A 12,567-nucleotide genomic window follows, 5' to 3' on the forward strand; every position below is an offset into this window, starting at 1 on the left:
CAAAATATTTATGCATTACTTACTTTTACATAATGACACTCCAAAATATGAGATTGAGCAGAACAATAAATTGCATAATGACACTCCAAATTTATCCAAATAACTCATTTAGTACAGAATCACCTAAAACAAAAGGAAAAAAAAAAAACATAACTGTTCTTTATTTAAAATGATAATGTTTCAAACATGAACACAACATTTTCCATCCACAAGCTCTAAGTTCATAATTTAATATAATATTTTCCACGTAAGATTTAATTTTTTATTTTCTATCATCCATAGAAGCTTCTGATTTAAAAGTAGAGTCAGAATTCAATCCTTGTGCTAAAGACTTGAAAAATAATTTTCTTGGCTCCCAAAATATTGATCACAACACAATCAATTTACACCATGCATGACGTATAATTTTTGCTTTTCCTCGTCGCTTTCTGAAAATTATGCATTGACTTGATAAATTCAGAAATGTACACAACCCTTTATGATGAAGTTGAAGCTTGTTGAATAAGGAACATTTCTCGTATGATTCGTTAAGTTTGATTAATTTTTTTATTATATGATCTAAGCCTATGTACGGATTCAGATTTATAGTTGAAATTAGTTTATTTGGTACGTCTTGTTTGAAGTGTGAATAATTATTTAATTAACTGAAATGAAAATGAGAGTGTGACTTTTTCCATGTGAAAAGAAACATATAATAGTGAAGTTGACTTGTTAGAATTTGTTGTTAAGCTAAATAATTGGTCAATCAGAGACATTCCTCTACTTTCTACCTTTCATTTTCTTTCAAAATATGAGACTTTGATCAAAGTTTGCATTAAAGAATATAAAAATGCCACTTGCATTTGAATATGTACTTTTTTTTTAGTTTAACTTCTGTTCATGAAAAGACAATTTGAATTTTTAATGATGTTTTGTTTTTCAAACATAGTTAATTTAAAAAAGGACGTTTAAAGTTATGATACACCGAACTAAAAATGGTTATATTCGAGGTTTTGACTTAGTTTTTCTCTCACCTCGAAGCTATGGAATTACTTCTTCGAAAAGATAATGTTTGAGATACCCTCTTTATTTATATAACTATCGTTTTACGCGTATTAGATAGAGATTACATACAACACATCTTCTTAGCCAAATTGTAAAATAAAAAAAAAAAAACATATCCTAATCTAATCCATGGTGTATAGTATTTAATATTAGTATGTTTATTAAGAATTCTAGTATTATAAGTTGAGAGTGAATAAATATAAAAAATTTACTAAGATATAGAAAAGAAATAAAGGTCATAAATAGTAAGGTTTTATATTAGAAATTATGTTATATCTTTTATACGAACAACTTATACTTCATCAATAACTAATACTTCCGATAGTAAAAGAATTTAACAATATTTTACCATTTTAAATAGAGTAATTTTTATTATAACTTACATAACCTGATATAATGAAAGTACACTATTTATTTAGTAATTAGTATATAAAGAATTTTGACACCGGTTATTTTTAACATTTTATTTTAATTTCCAAACCAAAACATATCAAGACAAAGAAAAAAAATGGAATTTTTCTAGTTTGAGTTTTGACTCGAAGCATAAATTTTAACATTAGGTTTAAGTTGTTTTTAAATCTAAAGTCCAAAACAATAAAAAATTTTAAAATAAATAAATAAAGAAAGAAATAGGCCTCATTTTTTGAAAATAACTAAACTTTATTCGATTATGTGCTTCGATTCTTTAAAGCAATTGAAGCCTATTGTGGTATTTAAAAAAAAATCAACAAGTAACTCCCACACTGTATTAACCAAAGAAAAAACAAAATTTGATACCAATTAGATGAACCAGAAACAAAACAATATGGGTAAAAACTAAGAACTAATATGTTCTAATGATACATAAACAAAAGGAACATATATAAATGACGAACAAACAAAGATAACGAACCTCAACATCAAATATAAAGACCTTTTTAAACATGACGATGAGAACCTACAAATAAAGTGTGAATGAAGAATCTGCAAATGAAGAAAACAAATAAGAGGGAGAAAACAATAAGAGAAAATAAGAAGAGAAACCGAGAGAAAAGAGCAAAACTAGAAAAGAAGGATTGCAACAATGATGCAATGTTGTGGCAAGGAAGTAACTTTTTTAAAAATTTAACCCTAGGTGAAATAATAGACTTCAATTTTTCGTAAAACCAAAGTCTACAGTTATGCAAATATTTTCAAAAATGTCATCGGTGGTCTTTTTAAATTTATTTGAAAAATCATAGGTTTCGGTTCTTCTAATTGTACAAACATTTAAAAAAATATAATGGATAACATTTTTAAAAATATTTGGTTTAATTAATCGTAAGGTACCCAGTTTGGTACTAGAGTGTCAAATTGGTATCCGCTTTTAAAAAAGTGTCAATTGCATCCCAACTTTTGAAAATTGCTTCAATTAGGTCCCTTTCAGACAGAGTTGACTAACGCCCGTTAGTCAACGTGCCACGTGTCATTCTGTGGTTTTTTTGATTTTTTTTTTTTAAAAAATTAATTTTTTTTAAATTTTTAATTTTTTTTTTAAATTTAAAAAAAAAAATTAAAAATGCCACGTGTCAAGTCCCTGTGTGTGCCACGTGGCATTGTCAGTGCCACGTGGCATTGTAATGCCATGTGTCAGTGTCACTATTAGATGTCATTGTGTTGATTTCGATTTGGTCCCCACATATGTCTTTTTGTTTCAATTTAGTACCTAAGTATGTGTATCTGATTCAATTTTGACCTAATTTTTTTTTTAATAATTAAAATATTTTTGTAATCCATTTTTTATAAGATTAAAAATAATTAAGTATAAATATTTTTACAAAATTAAGTACTAATATTTATAATGTTTCTCTCAATTTCAGACCAAATTTATTATTTGTATGAATGTTATGCTATTTATAAGTACTAAAATGACTTTTACCACTAAATTTTAATATAAATATCAAATACTTAATTTTTTTTAAACTTTTATACTTAATTACTTTTAATTTTATTAAAAAATATTTTAATTATTAAAAATTATTAGGTCAAAATTGAATCAAATATACATAAGTAGGTATTAAATTGAAACGAAAAAACATAAATGGGGACTAAATAGAAATCATCACAATGGCATCTGATAGTGACATTGACACGTGGCATTACAATGTCACGTGGCACTGACAATGCCACGTGACACACACAGGGACTTGACACGTGGCATTTTTAATTTTTTTTTAAATTTAAAAAAAAATTAAAAATTAAAAAAAAAATAATTTAAAAAAAAAATCAAAAAAACCACAGATTGACACGTGGCACGTTGACTAACGGGCGTTAGTCAACTCTGTCTGAAAGGGACCTAATTGAAGCAATTTTCAAAAGTTGGGATGCAATTGACACTTTTTTAAAAGCGTCAATTTAAAAAACATAAATGGGGACTAAATAGAAATCATCACAATGGCATCTGATAGTGACATTGACACGTGGCATTACAATGTCACGTGGCACTGACAATGCCACGTGGCACACACAGGGACTTGACACGTGGCATTTTTAATTTTTTTTTAATTTTAAAAAAAATTAAAAATTAAAAAAATAATAATTTAAAAAAAAATCAAAAAAACCACAGATTGACACGTGGCACGTTGACTAACGGGCGTTAGTCAACTCTGTCTGAAAGGGACCTAATTGAAGCAATTTTCAAAAGTTGGGATGCAATTGACACTTTTTTAAAAGCGGATACCAATTTGACACTCTAGTACCAAACTGGGTACTTTACGATTAATTAAACCAAAATATTTACATTGACTTTAATTTTTTAAAGAATCGAAACCTATTAGTATGTACTTTAATAATTTCAAAACTGAAACTTATAATTGTACAAATAATTTTATAAATAATTTAACTACATTTTGAAAGATTTTATTTATTTTACTGTCCAAGTCTATTAGAGGATTTCAAATATAGTTTATGAATTATTAATTACACTTTAGAAGTACTTTAAGATAATAATTAAACTAATTTAGTATAAGGGAATTCAAAATATAACTTCATGTAAAATTATATTTAGTTGTATTCATTTTTACATTTCACATTTATTTATGAGTTGGTCTGCCAAATTCAAACTTTTTTCAGATCAATTTTCACCCGACTATAAGACAAAATGGATTAATTATGTATAGAAGAGAAAGTTGTGGTGATATATCTTAGGAATCAAAGTGTGAGTCTAAGTCTCACATTGGTTAGAAATGAGAAAGTAGAGTATTATATAAAAATAAAAATCCATAAACCTATATTCTTAAAATTTTGGGTTGAAAGTGATGTCAATATCTTATATGATTAGACTCAGATTTCATTGATGTTTAATCTTCTCGATAAAATCTCTTCCTTATAAAGCTAACAATATATTCCGAAAACTTTTTAAATAAAAAACAAATATTTGTTGTGAGAAAAGTTATGAGTTTGCGATTGCGTAGCAGATGCTGCAACATAATGCATTATCGTGTAAGATTGGAACAGTAGTAAGTAACTAGATATCAGAAATTAGTTAAGAGTGATGTTTTAGCGTGCAAAAGAGGATATTGGGAAATGAGAAGAGCACGTGAAAGGAAAAGACTTTTATGCATCTTTCTATTATTATCATCATCTCACCACCCCTTTACACAACATCCTGCTCCACTTCATATTCTTATTCCACTCCTTCTAGAAACCCTAAATCAATTATATTCAAACTCACCATTTTTATTATACACACTTTACTTCATGTTGATACACCTCACAACTCTCTCAAAACTATTCAACTTTTCGTGTTAAGAATCATTCCTACACGTCAAAGTTACGGGTTGGTTAAGAGACTATAATATGCTTCATTCATTTTATAGTAAACTAGAATTTTTTTCGATTCGACTTCATTTATAACGATTCGGTGAATTAAGTAGATTGATTCATTAATTTACGTAAAAGAAATTATTTATTTATTTTAAATATTTAAATAATTTTTAAAGTAATTTATAAGATGAAAATTACATTAAAATTAATAATAAATATCTTTGTCATGTTCAACACTAATATATGATGAATTATTTTTAAAAAAATGTTTATATATAGTCAAGAAAACATTACTAATATTACACCGTTTTTATCATACTATTCAACAAAATATAAATGAAAAAATTACACATCTTTATTATACTAATTTGGAAGAAAGATTGTTGTTTGCGTTTAATTCGTAGATTGATTGAGTCAAGTTAAATTCAACTCCCTTTAAAAAAATTGAAGATTAAAACTCATTTAAAATCATAAATGAAATATCGATTAATAGGAAAATTTATTTAAAAAATATATATAAATGAGTGTGATTTTTTTTTAGGTTAGTTTATTAATATTAAAGTAAGTTTAAAGTTACTTTTTAACATCGTAACATAATAATAATAATATTATTATTATTATTATTATTATTATTATTATTATAATATATAAATATGTGTAACCATCATTTTACAAATTAATGCTATCCTTCGTCTCTTAACAGCTAACCCTCTTTTTTTTTTTTCAAAGGCTTGTTCCTTCTCTTTCTTAAAATTTGGTGTATTCTCATCATTTAATAAGAACTTTAGAAATAGTTGTGAGATGAAAGAACTGATGTAAAAATAAATAAATATCATAGAACAAGTGGACAGAAGTTTTTTTAGTTTCTGCATCATGAGTTCAATTATAGAAAGTATCTGCATTTATTGACACACATAAGACATCTTTGTATTACAACATACCAAACATTTAATAAGAACTTTAGAAAAATAATTCTGAGATGAAAGAACTGATATAAAAATAATTATATATATATATATATATATATATATATATAATAGAATTAGAGCTGTCAAAATGGGTAATCTGGTCCGATCCGACTCGACCCACCATAGATTGATTATTTAGTGAGTCAACTCAACTCGGCTCACTTAGTAGTGAGCCAAAAAAAATTGAATCCGACCCGGCCCACCATGGGTTAGTGGGTTAAACGGATTAGCTCACGGGTTCACTTAATTAAAAAAATATAAATTTTTAATTTTTTTCTAGTCAAAACTAAATTATAATTCTAATTAAAATCTAAATAAACTTTAATACAATCCAAATACAAACCAAAAGTACAAAAATACAAATTATCTATGTGCTGGTTTAAAAAAAAAACTAACATGACCCAAATGCAAAGCCCAATTTAACAAAAAATACTTGTGTGACTCTTTATTTACGGATTGGTGAGCCAACTCGGCACCAACTTGACTCACCACGAATTCAACTCGGATGAGCCAGATTCTAAATGAACCGAATCAAAAATCAACCCGTATTAAAATTTGTAAGAAAAATTTAATCCAACTCGACCTAAACCTGTAATGAGCCAGATTGATTTACAATTTCCAACTTATTTTAACATCTACATGCAACAAGTAGACAAAAGTTACTTTAGTCTCTGTATCATGAGTTCAATTATAGAAAGTATCTGCATTTATCAATGGACACAAATGATAAGACATCTTTGTATTACAACATACCAAACACAATAATTTTCATTCTCAGATAAATTATAATCATGCATTATGGAAAAAGATGCCAACCCTGCTTCACTGTTAAATACAGCTGGAAGAATCATCTGCAAAAGTTTACATTTTTTTTTTTTTGCAAAAGTTCATCACTGTCTGTTGACGAGTTTGGTTTCATATTGGATTCTCTATATATAATCACCTCTATGATTTTCGGATTAATGAGATAAAGCTGTTTTAAGCGCGTTAGTTAACAAAAAGATTATACTAAGCTATAATACAAACTTATGTTTATAATTAAAATATTTAAACGTTTATATATCACCTTAAATTACTATATAAGTGTTGTGTTGGATGAAAATAATGTCTTAAAAAATCTCACATTACTTAGGACAATCAATGAGCGTTAGTGACTATATAATAGACTTTAAGTCCATGATGTTTTTTATTCTGAGTCAAAGAAACTTCAAGGTTATATTTAACTATTCTTATTTGTTAATATTTTTATAATAAGAGCGTTGTGAAATTTGGATTAAATTATTGCTTTGAGAGTATGGATATACTCCAGACCCAAGGACATGAATATATTTCCTTATGTTTTTTTTTATTTCTCTATTAATAAAATTATTCTCGAAAAGTTTTTCCAACAATAAAAGTTAAATATGTTTGATTTTAGTTTATATAATTAGATTCGAAGATGAGATTCATTTATGTTCCTAAATTTCAATATATTTTGATTTTTAAATTTTAAAAATAATGAAAATAATTATTTTAATTCAATGACGTTAAAATTTGTTGACATGTTTTAGGGGAAAAAAATAAATGATTTTTATTTTTATTTATTTTTTAATTTAAATCAAAAACATATCCAACCTTTTAAGTTATTATAATTTTGTGATGCATCTAATCATAATCTAGCAACCAAAACACACTTGTTTGAATATGTGTTAAGTTTGACTAAATACATTACCTAACTGATATTATTATTGTTGGTATTCCGTGGATGTTGTAGAGTGTGAAGTTAAGTGTCAAATTTAAAGTTTACGCATTGGAACACGTTTAAGGGGTACATGCATATGCAGATTCTTTGTTTTGGTGGCACTATGTGTAGTCAAAAGACAATGACACATACTAAGATTGAGGTTAAGAATTTGTTAATAGAAAGATAGTTGACAACTTCAAGTATTACGAAGTATTCATGTTTGTTCCCTTTTATGCATGAATATCTCAACATATGACAAATTTTGAACATATACAAAAATTAAGTCTCACATCGTTTATAAGTTGAGGTCAAACATAATTTAAATATTTCTTTTTTATTTATTGAGATATTTTTTAATAACAAAATCATGCTTCAGAACAAACAATATTTCAGGAGTGCGATGGTTATTCTCAATGATCCTCTGCATAAATCAATTGATAGTTAAGAATTAAGAATTATTGTTAATTTAAATACATTGAGTTTAAATTAATTTCTCTTTATTGTGATTAATTTTGCAATGTTTTATTTTGTGTAAAACAAATTAAATTTATTGATTTTTTTTATTTGGTGATGTCATGTCGATTACAAAAAAAATTATAAGAATGCTAAATACAAGAATTAAGCACAGTACAAAGTGAAAAATTTTTGGAAACAAAAATGTGTGAAAAAAGATGTGTATGTGTTGGTGTTTGGAAGTGTTGCTTCTGGTTGGGAGTAAGGAGATGAAGAAGATATGTGTTAATAGCACATCAAACCCTATTTTTGGGCCGAGAAGTTAATGGAACTAACTGAGATCCAACAATAAGCTATGGGATATTGATTCCTTCACCTTCCCAATTACTAACTGCACCTCCACAATACTAGAAAAAGATTCAAACATTCTGAATGATTCAAGTACATACATGACATGAAGCCGGCATAGATTCTCAAACCACCCCTCGAAATTTAATTGGGCTAATTTGTTTACAGTTTAAAATAAAACTTAAAGGTATATTCAATTAACATTTTAAAAGACTTCTGTTCATGTAGATTTAAAAAAAAAAAAAAATCATAGAACTGTAATGATGTTTTAAAGAAATACTTTTATGAATTTAAAGAATCTACGTTTAAAAAATCATGATTATTATGTATACTTTTGTTTTTGAGGTGAAATGTATAATTAACTATTATTATATTCTTTAAAATTGTATAAATCAAAGGAATATTTATTTGATACTGGGTTATTCAATTATTACTTAAATTAGTAAACAATTTTATTATTTGTTTTATTGTTGTGAAACTCTAATTTAAGTGAATAACTTAATAACATAACAATACTATCATATTGTACATAAAAAACATATGAACTAGTATAAAGATAAATAATCACAAATAAGATAAATATAAACAAATAACACATGTTTAAAAAGTCCACTTACCACGGGTTATATTTGAGCTAATAAAACTTATGATAACTATAAATAATTTATTAAGAATAAATCGTAGTTTGTAACCATATTTTTATTATTAGTCTTTTTGACAACAACTTTTTTGTAAAGAGGGTCGTTTTTCAGTTATTCAACGTCACTTGTTCATTCGAGTTTCTTTATGGTTATTGAGCAGTAATATAGTTATTTTAGGCTACAAAAATATTGAGACGTGTGACTAACATTGATGTTTGCGAGAATCTCACAATGTGGTCGTTTATTGGAGTCAAAGAAGAGTGACACCATGAAAAACTTGTCCCATGCTTGAGCTTTACCACTACACACCAAACCTTGAGTTGCAGAAGTTGATCACAACCTAAAAACCTAAAAGTCTCTCACTTTGGAGTCTCATCTCCATTGTGTGAACACTGTAATTTTCAAAAAATTAAACCGCTTTTACTTTTCACTTTTCTTCCTTTTGTCTAAATTTTTTAATGTGTCATTAATTTCGTCAATTTTTATGTCTTCTAGTGTTCCTTGTAAAACAAGTACGGTATTATGCCAAAATCTGTGTATGATTCACATTAGTCATTTTTATCAAAATTTGTGGAGTTGTGTTTAAGAAACACAGGAAGTTCCATCTGAAAAAAAAAACTATTTGATGCTTAAGTTAGTGGGAGAGTAGGGATATGTACATAACAATAAATGTAAAGAGTATGATTTAAGTCTTAATTGAGTACTCCATATGATGGGATGTTATAGATTCCTAAACTTCTCAAGCCATGAATAAGAAAATATGTTTAAACAAATTATGATACTTTAATATAGTCAAGTATCTTAGGGATATGTACATGAGTTCCCATGCTTGAAAGCCAAAAATAAGGTGCACGTGGGTCGTGTTGATTGATGAACAAGTTTTATCATTTTTTGTTAATTGTAGCTTGCGAACGTCAGGTGCATTTGAACTTAAAATAATATCTCTCGTTAAAACCCTACTCAATGAAAAATCCAATTTTTAGATAGTGTTATCAAATGACTTTTCATCCAGATTTATCCATTGCTTTTAATGCTTTTGATATAGTTCTTAAATGAATTTTCTTCCAAGCTTATGCACCGCTCTTAACACTTTTGAAATAATTCTGACATGGTTTTTCATTTGAGCTTATGCATTGCTTTTACTGCGTTTGAAATAGTTATCAGATGATTTTTCATTTGAGCTTATGCATTGCTTTTAATTATTTTAAAGTAATTGTCGAATGAGTTATCATTTTAACTTATGCGTTGCTCTCAACACTTTGAAACAATTTTTGAATGGTTTTTCATCAAAGTTTATATGTGTTGCTTTTAAAATAAATTTTGATTGGTTTTTCACCTGAGCTTATGTGTTAACCCTAACACTGTTGGACTAATTCTCGTTTGACTCTTCATTCAAGTTTATGTGTTACTCTTAATGCTTTTGAAATAATTCTCATATGTTTTTTCATTAGTTTATGTATATTTTCATTACAATATTCAGAAACATATTAAGTGAGAGTGTTGCTCCTTAAGGTCACAATTCACTAGTGTCTCAAACACTGGAAAAATTACAAAAAAGATGGTCTTGAACACCATCATCCTCTATTTTGTGCAACATGGGGTGATAAGCTTGTCCATGAAGTTTCGTCTCCCTAAAACATTTATTCTCATGATTTTCTCTACTGCATATCGATTTAGGTCATTGATCACCACTACAAATCTCAACGTTGTGTGCAAAAGCAATTTCATATATGAATCATTAGGGATTTTATTCATTTGATGTTAAACGTGTTATAGGAGAGGTTGGCCATGGCAAAGATGAATTTATGTTTCTAAACACGATTGAGATGGTCGTATTATTGTTTTGCTTAAAGGAAGGATTCAAGACCATATTTGATATTCATTTTTAAATCCAGTTCCTTTTGGGGTTGGGATGAGCAAGTTGGTTGAACTAGTATATTGTTTCCCAAAGAAAGTGGTATTGGATGGTTTGGTTGGGGGTGAGGCAGAGGAACTTAACCAATGACAATGTTGAATGAGAGTCTTACATATAAGGAGAGTTTCGTGTAGAGGTGGTTATGGTGTTTGGTTTGGTTGAGTTCAAATATCGTGAGTAGTTGATACACATGAAACCAATCTTCCACCACTACCATGTCAGAATCAGTACCGATCACTGATTTTAGCAAAACTCATAACGGTAAACTCATATTATTTAATAACACTCATCATCAAAACTATTCCGATCAAGTTAAAGATATTATTTGTCTATTTGAGACTAAGTAAATAATTTTGGATTTATAAGTTGGTTAGATTTTGTTTTGGTACAATTAATATGCGTTTTTGTTTTTAAATTAACCAATTTTAAAATCATGGTGAGTTGGATTAGCCACGAGTTTAGATCCCTTTAATATGTATTATGCTAAATGGATTTTGTTTCTTGCCGTAAGGAATTATATAATCTCAGTGAATCTATCATACAACGAAGGTTATAAACAATGGTGTTGGTTTGGTCTTATGTCGTCTTTGACATTGAAGTGAAGGAAGTGATGTTTCTAAGTTAAAGTGAAGACAAAAAAAAAGGAATAAGACAACAACAAATTACCTAATTCTCATAATAAAATAAACAAAAAGAACAAAAAAAAAGGTTGATCATATCATAAAGAAGGTGAGTAAAGGTACCAATCATACACCACTAAACCGATGTTGCATTTTAAACCAACCTCTCTCAATGTCTCGAAAATGAAACTTTTGAAAAACATAAATGTAACCAAAATGCTATATATTATAACAAAGATAAACAAATCCTTAACTTAACAAAATACATGGTGTTAATCCCACTAAACTCAAGTCTCATTATTGTTAAATCTCCTTTATAAATTATCCTATCAATAGATCAATCATTTTGTAATCAGAAATCCTCAATTCGATAACAACAAATTCATTGATGTTGAATTTTCTATGTGAATTATTCTCTCAATAGACACAACTACTGACTAGTATATATATTTATATTTTTTATTTTACATTTATATAATTGAAGTTATTTGTTAAGAGATGAATTTCATTTAAACTTATATTTTTTGCATTGTGATTTATTTAATTATTTAGAATTTTGATTTATATTAATTTTAAAATTTTATTTAAACTGTTTTTAAAAAATATATATTTTTATTTTAAAAATGATTTAAATAATATTATTTAAAATTAAAAAACATCATGAATACTCACAAATATTTCTGAAAAAGATACCTAACCTATAACGAATAATTACTATCCTAGTTGGTCCTGACCCATTGGTATCCGTGTTCATGCATATTATTTGTTAAAATGTTTGTGATCCCACTCATACACATGCCTCACAACTCCTTCTTATACCTCACTGCTCAGCCCATCGTCCTATATAAGGACACCCAAAAAGTTAAATATACCATCCATCACTTTACTTTTAAACTTTTATTTTTCGTCATGACTATTTTAAAATCACATATCAGACTTATTCAAATAGATAAAAAATGAGTTAAATATATTCTTTTTAACCATCAACTTTGAGAAGAAATTAGAATTTAATTATGTCCCACTTTTAAAAATTAATAGATATACTTATTCTAATTTAATTATGATAAATTAT

This window comes from Vigna unguiculata, chromosome 10 (genome assembly GCF_004118075.2).
Source record: "Vigna unguiculata cultivar IT97K-499-35 chromosome 10, ASM411807v1, whole genome shotgun sequence".
Classification (NCBI taxonomy): Eukaryota; Viridiplantae; Streptophyta; class Magnoliopsida; order Fabales; family Fabaceae; genus Vigna; species Vigna unguiculata.